The sequence below is a fragment of the Centruroides sculpturatus genome, unplaced genomic scaffold (assembly GCF_000671375.1).
Source record: "Centruroides sculpturatus isolate CEXI.00-Female unplaced genomic scaffold, Cexi_2.0 scaffold388, whole genome shotgun sequence".
NCBI lineage: Eukaryota > Metazoa > Arthropoda > Arachnida > Scorpiones > Buthidae > Centruroides > Centruroides sculpturatus.
The window spans coordinates 309,289-323,295 of record NW_019384674.1 but is presented as its reverse complement, the minus strand read 5'-3'; the positions used below and the strand labels follow the sequence as shown (position 1 = coordinate 323,295).

Below are 14,007 nucleotides of genomic sequence, written 5' to 3'. Positions count from 1 at the left end.
ATATATATGATAAATCTTATAGAAGAAAATAAGAAAAAAATATATAAAATTATACAGATGTTTTTAAGTTAGTTATAAATTTCAAGGACAAAATAAATTTCTATTCAGATATTACATAATAATAATATCTAAAAATATTGATTGAATGTTTATAAAAAGTATATTTAGTTCTTGAAATTATTGTTATGCTGTATGCGAAATACAAAGAAACATGATTATTATTTAAATTTATTTCATGATATTGTTTTACTTTTAATGTTATAATCGTCATTATTAATAGTCAGGAAAAAAAAAACAGTTAAGGAAAATCGTTTGATGAAAATTCTAGTTGTGTCATATTCAAATTTGGATTTACATATAACTAGTTTGTTGTGAGTTATTTACCGGTTTCCTTATAAAACTGGATATATTATCTGAATAAATATTATTGAGTAACGTATATACAGTTAATATTTTTTTAATTTTAAAAAGTCTTATTTCTAATCTAATTTTTTAATATTATTTATTTTATTTTAAAAATTATTTTATAGTTCTTAGTTAGAACTATAAAATGACTTTTTCAATTGGCCCTTTTTTTTTTTTTAAGGATAATTAAATATATTAAAGCTTACTCATTAGAAATTCCCAGATAAACCGGATATTCTTATCGATATATTTCATTGTGGTTAGGATATTTCGTGAAATATCTAAGAGATGAAATGATTTTATTAATTAAAGAGAAGTTACAAGTGCAAAACTTATTCACTTTTTATAACAATCGAACGTTTTTCGTATAATTTATTTTAAACATTTCTAATATAAAGTATATAAATTTATGTAATTAGATCAAATAAAATAATTTTATATACTTAATAACGTTTTATAAGTTTCTCTTTATGTCGCAAGAAGATTAATGTCATAGACTGATGACAAATTAGGTAGCATTAATAGGTAAAATAAAGGCTACGTCATACATATAGACGTATTTTATAATTTTGTCATTGATTTTATATTACGTAATGATAATTAGAACATTATTATAACATAAAATTAACTAATTACTTTGTCGTCTTAAAACCAATAACATAGATTTTGTATTTAAAATGCTATTACTTTTTAAACGGATATTCGTTTAGTTATAACAATAATAATAACAACAAATTCATTAATTGTTTTTTAAATAAAATATATTAAGTTAATTCATTATATTTTTATTATAAATATAATAAATTTCTATTAATTCGTTTCTAGAAATCAATAGAATATGCATAAGTTTCTGCATAAATTTTATAAATATAAACAATATCTTCATTATATTAATCAAAATTTATAATAAAAATCTTTAAACAAAAAAAAAACTTATTTTTAAATAAATAAAATTTCGAAATTTATTAAAAATGTAGCCTAGTTTAAGTCAAATCTTTTAAAATAATAATAAAAAAAAAGTATATAAATATTTTAACATTAAATATTTATTTTATTATTAATCAGGTCGCATAGACCAGTTTAATAAAGAAATTCAAAATAAGTTAATAGATTTATATATAGATAAATTATAAATAGATGTAAATGAATTTATTTAGAAATAAATGCTTTTTAATTAAATGCATCACAATACAAAAATATTTTAGAATAATTTCGGTAAATCTATTTTTAATTAATTAAAAAAAATGTAATAATATTAAAAAAAAAATAAGTTTAAAGATAGAAATAAAAAAAAATTCTTTAGAAAAATTTCATTTGTAATTAACATGCTGTGTTTTTAATTGTATATAATAATAACATTACAATAAAAAAGCAAGGATATAAAACAAAAAATTTGATAACATTTCTTATAAAAAAAAGGGAATTCCTGACTTACTAAAATAAAAAAAGAAATTATTTTTAGTTATTAACTTACCCTTAATCATTAAGAATGTTATAAAAATTTCATTTTTTTAAATACTAAATGTAATGACAGAGTTTAAGTGAGTAATTTTGAAATATTTCTTTCCTTCTATAGGTCAAAACTAGGGAAAGGGTGAATAATTTAACAGTTAGATTCTGAAATGATATATATGGAAATTTAAAGACAGAATAAACGTTATATTTATTTTATTTTTAGAATTTAATTAATATTATTGTCATTATAATAATACAGTAAAGTTACAAAATAGCATCTTTCTAAACATCACTTAAAAATTACAAAAGAAGAGTAAGAAGAGGCAATTTTTCTATTGTTATTGATTGCTTTATTCCTGTAAAGTAGTTTGTAACAACATTTTTTAATGAAATTTGTTTTCGCGTTGTTACTATAATGAATACAGTGTAAAATATTATCTTAAAAAAAGTGTTTTTTTTTTACTGCTTTTANAATAAAAAAAAAGTATATAAATATTTTAACATTAAATATTTATTTTATTATTAATCAGGTCGCATAGACCAGTTTAATAAAGAAATTCAAAATAAGTTAATAGATTTATATATAGATAAATTATAAATAGATGTAAATGAATTTATTTAGAAATAAATGCTTTTTAATTAAATGCATCACAATACAAAAATATTTTAGAATAATTTCGGTAAATCTATTTTTAATTAATTAAAAAAATGTAGGCCTAATAATATTAAAAAAAATAAGTTTAAAGATAGAAATAAAAAAAATTCTTTAGAAAAATTTCATTTGTAATTAACATGCTGTGTTTTTAATTGTATATAATAATAACATTACAATAAAAAAGCAAGGATATAAAACAAAAAATTTGATAACATTTCTTATAAAAAAAAGGGAATTCCTGACTTACTAAAATAAAAAAAGAAATTATTTTTAGTTATTAACTTACCCTTAATCATTAAGAATGTTATAAAAATTTCATTTTTTTAAATACTAAATGTAATGACAGAGTTTAAGTGAGTAATTTTGAAATATTTCTTTCCTTCTATAGGTCAAAACTAGGGAAAGGGTGAATAATTTAACAGTTAGATTCTGAAATGATATATATGGAAATTTAAAGACAGAATAAACGTTATATTTATTTTATTTTTAGAATTTAATTAATATTATTGTCATTATAATAATACAGTAAAGTTACAAAATAGCATCTTTCTAAACATCACTTAAAAATTACAAAAGAAGAGTAAGAAGAGGCAATTTTTCTATTGTTATTGATTGCTTTATTCCTGTAAAGTAGTTTGTAACAACATTTTTTAATGAAATTTGTTTTCGCGTTGTTACTATAATGAATACAGTGTAAAATATTATCTTAAAAAAAGTGTTTTTTTTTTACTGCTTTTAATATTTTTATATCTCAACTTTAATAGTGAATATTTAACTGAATTAATGGTATCAGGAGCATTGTTAATATCATTAATTAGTATTTAAAATAATGTTGAATAGAATTTACTTCTTAAATAATAATTTCTGTTATTTAAAACAGTAAAATATTCAAAGAAAAATATTTAGAAAGTTTTCAATTATTATTAATTTTTAATTTCTAATGACATTTTCAAAGTTATTTTCTACAGTAGCGCAAAATTGATTGTTAACAGCTGCATTTTAATTGTATAAATGATCTCAAAATTCAGTTATATAAATATGAGATATGTTACATAGTTCATTGCACTTTATTTCAATTATGTTTTACTCTATCAAACACATTCTATAAATCACTTTAAAACGTTAAAACAATAGCAAATACTACAGAAATATATTTCTAACTATATTAGATGAATAAGCAGGCATATTTAAGTAAAATTCACGGATAAATATTCATGATAGGCTAATAATTTTTCGAAGAAAAATGCTAACATTAAGTATTATTAATTAAAAAAAATTTAAACAAGGTAAAATATAGAGATAGCATTGTTTGATACTCATACTTACTTTCCCCATTTTTTTTTGCTTGTCTGCATATATTTTAATATCCTGAAGGTTAAGAATAATAACGAATTTGAATTATCCTTGAAATTTCATATAACAGTTGTTATGCATATAAAGGGCATGTCAGTTCTTTTGACAAGCTCTACATGCCCTTAACTGACAGCAGAGTTTTACACATCTCCATATTAATAACTGTTATATAAATATTATTATTAAACATTACATATAATAGTAAACATTAGTGGTGTATATAAAATATATTTTGATATTCTAAATAAACAAAAACATAAAAATATTCATAAATGAAATTTAAAATCATTGTGAATTTATCCATAAAATTATAGGCCTATACATTTATAAGTTTTTCAGGTATTTAAATTTTCATTAAAATAACGAAATAATATTCATCTAGATAGAATTCAAGTTAGAATAAGACTCAATTAGCAAATTAAATTAATAAAGTGTTAACAGTAGAGAAATCAAAGACTGTTTGGAAGAAAATCTCACGTTAAATACTCGTAAGTATTTAATGAGTTCAAAGAGAATATTTTCTTCTTTTTATTCCATAAGATAAACTTTATCTTATTTATAAGTAATTAATGCAAATGGATTATTATTATTCATATCACATTTATTATTTTTTTAATGTTTGTAGTTATACATAATAATAATATCTAAAAATATTGATTGAATGTTTATAAAAAGTATATTTAGTTCTTGAAATTATTGTTATGCTGTATGCGAAATACAAAGAAACATGATTATTATTTAAATTTATTTCATGATATTGTTTTACTTTTAATGTTATAATCGTCATTATTAATAGTCAGGAAAAAAAAAACAGTTAAGGAAAATCGTTTGATGAAAATTCTAGTTGTGTCATATTCAAATTTGGATTTACATATAACTAGTTTGTTGTGAGTTATTTACCGGTTTCCTTATAAAACTGGATATATTATCTGAATAAATATTATTGAGTAACGTATATACAGTTAATATTTTTTTAATTTTAAAAAGTCTTATTTCTAATCTAATTTTTTAATATTATTTATTTTATTTTAAAAATTATTTTATAGTTCTTAGTTAGAACTATAAAATGACTTTTTCAATTGGCCTTTTTTTTTTTTTAAGGATAATTAAATATATTAAAGCTTACTCATTAGAAATTCCCAGATAAACCGGATATTCTTATCGATATATTTCATTGTGGTTAGGATATTTCGTGAAATATCTAAGAGATGAAATGATTTTATTAATTAAAGAGAAGTTACAAGTGCAAAACTTATTCACTTTTTATAACAATCGAACGTTTTTCGTATAATTTATTTTAAACATTTCTAATATAAAGTATATANTTTTTTTAAATTTAATTACGAAAAATTTTAATACGGAAGTTTAAAAATGTTAGTTGAGAAAGTTACGACATCACGACCTATTCTCTATTCTATATCCTATATCTTTGATATTTCATTAAATGATATTCAGGTTATTTAAGCCGCAGTTACAGAACGGATTTTATATCAAAGCTGTTCCAAGTACTAAAGAGAAACATTACATAGAGATATCAGGATAGGTTTTTTTTTTTTTAAAAAAAAGGAGAAATTATTATTCTGGAAAGCGGTTAAAATGATAAGTTTTGGAGGTAAGTCATATAAAATTTTTTTTATTACTAAATTTCTTAGGATGACTAAAATAGCAATTCTCCAAGAATATTTTGCATTAAATAAACTACTAATTTTAAAAATTAAGATTTCACAATTAATACGAATTTTTAGTTTAAAACAGGTTTATAAATTATTCAAGAAATGCTCTTCTGTTTTAAATGTTAAATACAATTTAAATTTTATATTTAAATATATATTATATTTTTTATACAAGCTCAAATACATTATAAAAGTCTGAATATTATTAAAGTTTAATAAAAAGGAAAAGAGTAAAATTGCATTTAAGGATGAGACGAGTTGAAGTTTCATCAATTCGAGAGCTATTTCCGTATTAACTTGGCCGAATTTATAAAAAAATAAAATGAATACACATTTAATAATATATAAAGACATATATTTAACCTTATTTCTTTAATATTTTCCCCATATTTATAAACTAAATTAACCATTAATGGAATTAGGATATACCAATGAAATTTCAATATATTTATACAGATTCTGTCTTAACTGGTCAAGGATCATCTCGAATTTCAAGGTTTTACAGTATGAAAGTGTCGTAGTACTCTATCAGGCAACAGTTCTCGCATCGGAAGGACGTTCGACGGTCGCAATCCGGTTTAAACATAAGTAAGTAGATTATCATATCAAGTTATATTTATTAAGAAATTAAACAGTGGGATATTTCCGAATTATATATTTTAAATTTAAATTTCTCAGTGGGAACGAAATCAGAAACTAATTTTTTTTTTTTCCTTTCCTAACACCTTTACCGTTTTATTAAATTAAATTAATGTTATCTCGTATTGTTTAATCAGGTTCTTTAATTCAAATTAATGTAGAAAATTTCCCTTTACATATTAATAGTAATAATACAATGTAAATTAACAATTGATATTCTTATGTTTATATTAAATTTTTATAAAGAAATTAATAAAGAAATATGAGAAAATTAATATTTAGTATATCGAATTTATTAATAGGAAAAATTATCTTTATGCAAATTTAAAATATGTATAATTATTAGAGAGATTGCGGCCAAAGTTTTCATCTCTAAAACGTGAACGTCGAACGTCGAGCGCCACTATCTTGTAAGCGGCGCTTGACGTTCGACGTTCACGTTTTAGAGATGAAAACTTCGGCCGCAACCTCTCTAATATCTGATTTCCTGGTCTTNATTAAACTATATATGTTATTAAATAGGTGATAACAACTGAAAATATGTAAATTTTTATTTAAAAATTCTACTCGTTGAATTAGTAAATTAAAATCTATAATGAAATTTTATATATTTCTGTACAATTTTTATAAAAAAAAGTGATTAATTATGCTAAAGTAATCGTATTAAATGATTAAAAGATTATCATACAAATTATTTATAAAATAAAATATTTAAATAATTACACATATATGTTATCAAATAACAGGGTTATATACATTAAAATACTGGTATAATTTCTTTGTAATTATATATAGGCCTATATATATATATAAAAATGTATTAAATTTGGGTTAAGGGAACAAATTACTAATTGTTTTTAAAAAAATTAAAAATATAATTGTTTAATAGATATTTACTTTTTATCGAGTTAGTAAAACACGATTGCTACTTCATTTCAAAATTATACAATTTACTTTTTTCAAGTATTTTTTTATTATTATTTTTACTATTATAAAAAATTAAAAGTTAAAATAAAGTAAGAAATTAATTATAAAATTTTAAAATATTAATTAAATGATTTAAATCTGGTTTAAATTGATACAAACAATAAACAAGTTTAGGTTAAGGCATGCACCAGATTAAGGAAAAAAAAAAAAGTAATTTAATTTCATTAATGGACAGATAATCGGGATCAGATAAAGAATTAAGTATATATAAAAACACTTTTAAATGCATGACATTATTTAATTAATATAAATTACATATAACATATAAATATATATTAATATAGGACCTATCAGGCCGTTAAACTTAACAAATTAGTTATACATAATATAGATTTCTATATATTTTTTATTTATTAATTTTTGATATTTTTAATTAATATTTGAATATTATTAATAGAATAAGAAGCAATTTATAAATTGTGTTTTTATTTAGAATTATCTACAAGGAAAAAAAAAGGATATAAGTTTACAATGAAAGAAAATTATCCTCAATCAAATACGGAAGTGATAAAAATTCGATGTGAAATCATACTCAGATTTCTTTAATGAAGTGTCATTTACTTCTATACACCCTATAAATACGATACGTGGGCGTTAGTGATTGTAATTACTTTAAAATTGTAATGATTCCATTATGTAAAAAAGTTATAAAAATTAATTAAAATATTTTATGTAATAACTTATACTTTCTTTTAGTTTTTTTTTTATTGTTGTTAGAGTTACTGAAATTATGATTTTCGTAATCTAAAAATATCCCTATTGTAATCTTACGTTTTCAGAATTTTCATGTATATAAATATTATTTTTGCTTAATGTCACTTTCAAAACATAAATTTACGTAATATTTTATAATAATCGTTCTAAATTTAGTATAACTATAAACAATAATTCATTATTATAAATATTTTTCATGAAAGTTATGCCATTGTATCTCTTATTATAAGTTATTAATCATATATGCCATTTTCTAATCCTAAATTTATCTCTATTGTTTAAATGATTATTTGATATATGATGCTTTTATGTATTGTCATAATTTTTTTAAGAATAAATTCTTATATTAAGTAATAAAATTTAATATAATTAAATTTGAAATCTTAACCATAAATTTATTTATTATATGATTTAAGTAAAAAAAAAAAATTAAGCTTTATCTTAGAATTAAACGTGATTTAACTAATTTTTAATACAGGTTTATATTGATGATGCATTCTAAAATTTAATTTTTTTATTGCAGTTTTTCAAGGAGAATATTTTGAAGAAATAAATTTTATTTCCTGTTTATATATATGCAAGTAAGTTTTATTTAATAATTTAGTCATACTTCCAAATAAAGTAAAACAAATAAAACACACATAAAAAAATCGCAAGTTAAACTGACGAAACACTGGATACATATTACTTAATTGCCGAAAAAGCAATAACACTTCCTTAATCATAACGGTAGGGAAAAAAAAAATTGAAAATGAAAGTAGTCAAAACTTCCATTGTTTAAATGTATTTGTTCCATTGATTATTTATTATTGTGTTAATTATGTCATTCATTGTTTTATGGAGGGCAAAGTACAGTAGGTTCATGTACTAGACCTATTTTCTATTTATAAAAAAAAAAGTATAGATGTCATTAGCAATATAATTTGCAACAAATTCTTTATATTTGATTAGATTAAGAAAAGAAAAATAGATAGAAAAAAGGATTTGTCTCAAAAGTTTAGGTGAAATTATACTTTTAAAATTATTTATACATAGTTACAACGAATGTACTGAAGATATTTTTGTTCTTTAAATTAAAAAGAAATCATTAATTTACGTCCTAAGATATTGTGAAAATTTAAAGACGAACTGCATCTGGAATTTACAAAATTATCGCTCATACAGATAATTTTCAGCCGTTATCAGTGTGGATGTCCAAAGACAACGTTATATCAAGATAATAGATTTATTAAAACTTACAGTTTCATCAATTCGATACATTTAGAAATACCTGGAATATGAAGAACAAAAAAGACATGATCCACAGAAGATTAAAAGCAAATCTAAATATTGTATTAGGAAGATTAGCGAGATTAGAATGGGGAAAAATAACATATGTTATGGAAACATGAATGGCTTTAAGTCAATTTTAATGACGAAATTAGTGGAATTATTATAGTGTCATGATATTAGAAAGGGGCCAAGATTATTTTACAATCGTCAATTTGATAGATCGCTTATGGTATGGAGAGCATTTTAAATTTAAATTTAACAGTTAATTTAGTATTTTTAAATAGACGTCGATATGAAGAAAATTATCAAACTTTTGGGAATAAGTAAATAAGTCGATTGAATAAAGCAACACAACATTTTACTGATCTGATAAAAGGGAATTACTCCTTCTAAAATTTTCTATGGGAAATTTGCTACATTTAGGTGTTAGATATGCAAAGAAAACACGGAAAACTCCAGGTGACTAAATCGTGTGGTGAGTCGCTTAACCGCAACAAACTTCCAATGTTCAGTGACTTAACTTTAGAAAATAATATATAAATAAACTAAACCCAATTGAAAATTTGCAGTGGGATCATGACTCGGGAAGTTTATGGCAGGATAAAATGATTTAATTATTGTAATTTATTTATAATAAAATTTACATTTGTGGTTAATTGATTTACATAATTCAAAACATTTGTTCTGAAATGAACTTGAATCGATCTATTAAAAACACACGTACAAAATTCCAACTTTTTAGTATGAAAATTGCGAAATTGTCTCACATTATTTAGATTAATATAGAAGGGAAAATACGAAGAAAATAATTTTTATTACGCCTATCGTAGAAAAACTAAAAATTCATCATTTTGTACACGTGCTAATATTGCATAAATCAATCGAAAAAAAAAAATTAAAATTTATCTCTATTTAAAAATTATTTTTAAAAATAAAAAAAATAATATAAATTTTCGATACATGCTTTAATAGCATTAATTAAAAGAATTTTCATATGAAAAACTGAAAACAAATGTCACGTTTCTTAAGTTTTTATTGATATATTTTCAGTATTATAAATTGCTTCTAGTATGACGTCAAAGAGATGAATTCCAAAATAATCTATTGTTCTTACTATAAACAATAAAATCGTGACATTGTGCCTATTGTGCTTAAGTATGAAAAATGACGAAAAATTTGTTTTCGGATTTGCAAAGCATTTTTTTTATTTATTTTTTTATTTTTCTAGGATATACACCATTGAGAAAATATGTTTTGTTGCAGTTAATATCTAATAATTCGTGAATTAAATTATTCATTGTTTACATTAAATACTTAAGCTTATATTTTGAATTTGTAATGTATATATTTGATGAATAAATAAATATATATTCAAATTTAATTATAAACATAAATAAATTATTCACGCTCTTTTCTCAAATTATTATTTTTACTTTTTTCCTTTTTTTTTTGTAGGAATTTACATTTAACTTTTAATGCTTATAAAATTAAACCATTACGTTCTATTATATTGAAAGTCTTCTATTGTGGTTTTGTAATATTACGTTGAAATTATTGTAATTATTTTTCTTTGTATTGCAAAAATAATTTTAAAATTTAAAGTTTAAAAATAAATATATTTCAGGAAAAATTGAGAAAATATGTTTTTCAATTGAAATATTTTTAAATATTTTATTTAAATATTTCTATATATGTAAATAAATAATAATATAATTAAATTACTCAATTATAAATACATAATCTAACTTTATATGGCTTGATAATTAGCATAATTTATTTTAGGAGTTTTATTAATTATATCGTTCGAATTATTAATTAAATGTCTTAGATTAAAAAGTGTTTATAGATTATGTATGTTAATATGCATTGATTAGTATGATTTTCTGTGAAATAATTTTGCAGAAACTTTTTGTGACTTTTCAAAAATATTAGCATAGATTAAAGTTTCTCAAGCTGTAATCCGCGGACCACCTGCGATCCGCGATGATGGCACAGGTGTTCTGCAAACAGAGTTAAAAGAATAAAGATTAAAATTTCTTATATTTTTAACTATTATAAAATGTCAAAAATCTTAATTTTGAGGGTATAGATGAGTTTTATAAAAAAAAAAAAAAAATTGCGAATGCTAATAAAGAGTAAAATCGTCATCAAGTTCCACCCTACTGGAGCTATACACGACCTCTATTATCTCCCAATCCCGCAGACCTTTAACCACCAAAATTCAGTAGCATCAATGCCCCTAATACATAAAGCTCCTTGTAAAATTTCAGAAATTTTCGATAGAAAGTAACAGCATTAAAGTGCTTTCATAGTACTGTACTGTACATACTGAAACTTTTGCAAACTGTATTATGTAGTCTATATTATTTTAAATAAAGGTTTAAACAGAAGATACCATACACAAATTCTCTTTATTTACATAAAACAATAACTTTAATACATAGGAAAGAAGCATATTAATCTATATTTGTAATACAACTCCCTGAAACCGTTTATATGTCGTGTTAAAGCTTTTTGCTACACTTCTGGATATATGGGTGCAGTCAGAAGCTGTGTATTTAAGACAAGTTTTCCAGGGATAAAATTTTCAACGATAAATAGAATATAGTTTTAACGTTATATACCCATTATCCTCGATATTCTTGTCGATACTGATTATTATAGACGTTATTTTTTAATAGTGGTAACTTGGAATCGTAAAGTTCTTTTTAAGTATCCCCATTACTTCTATATCCTAGTGCACTCAGCTGTAATTTAAGAACAGCTGTTGCCTAGCATCTTTAACATTTAATCCATCTTTACCAATTACAATCACCAAAGATATTATCTATCATCTTTTCTTTTATTATACGATATTTCCTACAGACAATAGGAGTAGTTTAGAGACTGAACAGGGCGCAAATGCTGTCCTTTTAAGGGTTTTTCATGAGTATAGCTTGGTACCACAGGTAGTAATTATATCTTGTTGTATAATAATGACTTAAAGAGCTTATATATATATATTTTCCAAAAATTCAATAAATAGTTTTTAAATTTAATATAAATATTTTGTTGTAAGCATGTTTTAAAACTATTAAAATAAATACAGTATATAAAATTCTACATTTACAAACATAAGTTATAAATAGATAAAACAGTCTCATCTATTACCTAGCACTATAAGCTTGAATAAATTTATTTTATTAACAAGGAAAAACTAAAACTTAAGATACGTAAAAAATATGAATATATATGCTTTAAAACGATATTTATATATAACTAAACACCTTACAATTTCATAATTATATATTCATTTATAAAATACATAATTAAATAAAATATTATTTATTAGTTTTGCATATATTTAACTCTGAAAGAGATGTTTTTTAAATGAAATTCGAAATCATTCAAAATTATAAGTTTGGATTTAATTGCATTTTGATATATTGTACCATTAAAAATTTCAAAAATTCTCGTAAATTGTATCAAGTTTATAATATTTGAAGATGTAACATACGTTATAAACCAACAGAAAAGAAGATTTATGAAAATGTTTCTAACCATTAGTCTATTATACTCAACCCTTTAATTGGAAATTGTTATTAATACACTAATATAGCTGAAAATTAAGAATTTAGTTTAAATTTAATTTAAAAGTGTAAAATTTGACATTTTAATTTCTTGATCAAATTTTCGTTTCGTATCATAGGATAACTCATAAAGTATATAAATTTTATTAATTTTTCTTCAAAAAAACTTTCTTAATTAATAAAAGTAATCCCTCTTGGCTATAAGCCAGCAAAAAATGTCATTGTCCTTATGTATACATAGTCTGCCCGCTTGTTCTTCATAAACTTCTAAACCTTTTGACCAATTCGTACCAACTTTTTTACAATTACTCTTTAGGACCACGGGAAAAATATGGGCTACAAAAAAAAAACCTCGAAACGTCACCTCTTTTCTGATTTAATCCCCTATTAACTGCTAAATACTTTTACCGATATGAATCAAGCTTTTCAAAGTTACATCTCTAGGACCCTGCGGAATATTTGTGTTGACATGATACTTAAATACCTTACACCTCCCTGATTTCATCTTCTTGACACCATGATAAACACAACAATGGTAGGCTAAAATAAACAAACTTTTAATATGGTTTTCATTTTAATGTTTGTCCTTATTGTTATTATTTGTTTACATTTTCATTACTATTTTCTCTTTCGTATATCATATCTTACTAAATTTTTTTATTATTATTATTAAGGTCGTGTGCTATTTTATATTTTGATGATAAAATAATTATAAAATTGATAAAATCTAACTTATATTTTGTAAAGATTATAAATTGATTGTAGATTATAGATTGTAAGCATTATGCTACCATTTATTTATTAATTTTTTTTATATTGTTATTTATTTTTATTTATTTAGTATTTATTTATTTCTTGTTATGTACGACTCTTGTATCATTCTACGTAACGTATTAATTAAATACAATATATCGTTAAAAAATTAAAAACAAAAAGTCTGTATCGTATAATTTAAATTCAAGTGTTTCATATATATATATACATATTTTTTGCCATTAATATTTCATTTATTTTTTATTTTCTTATTCATAATAAAAATTGCGAAAGTGTCATTAATTAATATCATAATATCTGTAGAGAATATATGTTTTGTTGAATGTATTGTAAAAGAACGTGAGTCAGTTGACAGATATAATATTGAATGTACTTCATTTAAGTGACATTTATACGTGTATAATATCAACCTTTCAACAAAGATGACTCTTGTTTATTCTTAATGTAACTAGCAGAATGTCAAGCAAATAACGTAAGTTATTTATAAAAAAAAATTACATGAATTAAAAGC

General features: G+C 21.9%; 1 protein-coding gene and 1 long non-coding RNA gene across 3 annotated transcripts in view; both read left to right on the top strand.

Moving 5' to 3' along the window:
• The first annotated feature begins 5,244 nt into the window (after nt 1-5,244).
• LOC111626780 lies at nt 5,245-7,764 on the top strand. Its single transcript, XR_002756929.1, has 3 exons — nt 5,245-5,480; nt 5,998-6,129; nt 7,601-7,764. It is a non-coding gene; the product is annotated as an uncharacterized LOC111626780 (long non-coding RNA).
• Nucleotides 7,765-8,439: 675 nt separating this feature from the next.
• The window catches only part of LOC111626778 (patched domain-containing protein 3-like), a 17,007-nt gene continuing 11,439 nt past the window's right edge, over nt 8,440-14,007 (top strand). Inside the window, exon 1 of one of the 2 annotated variants that reach the window (XM_023370280.1) lies at nt 8,440-8,462. The gene's annotated coding sequence lies outside the window, so the exon portion shown is untranslated. Of the gene's footprint in view, nt 8,463-13,805; nt 13,969-14,007 lie in introns of those variants that run through there. The other variant, XM_023370282.1, reaches the window with a different exon arrangement.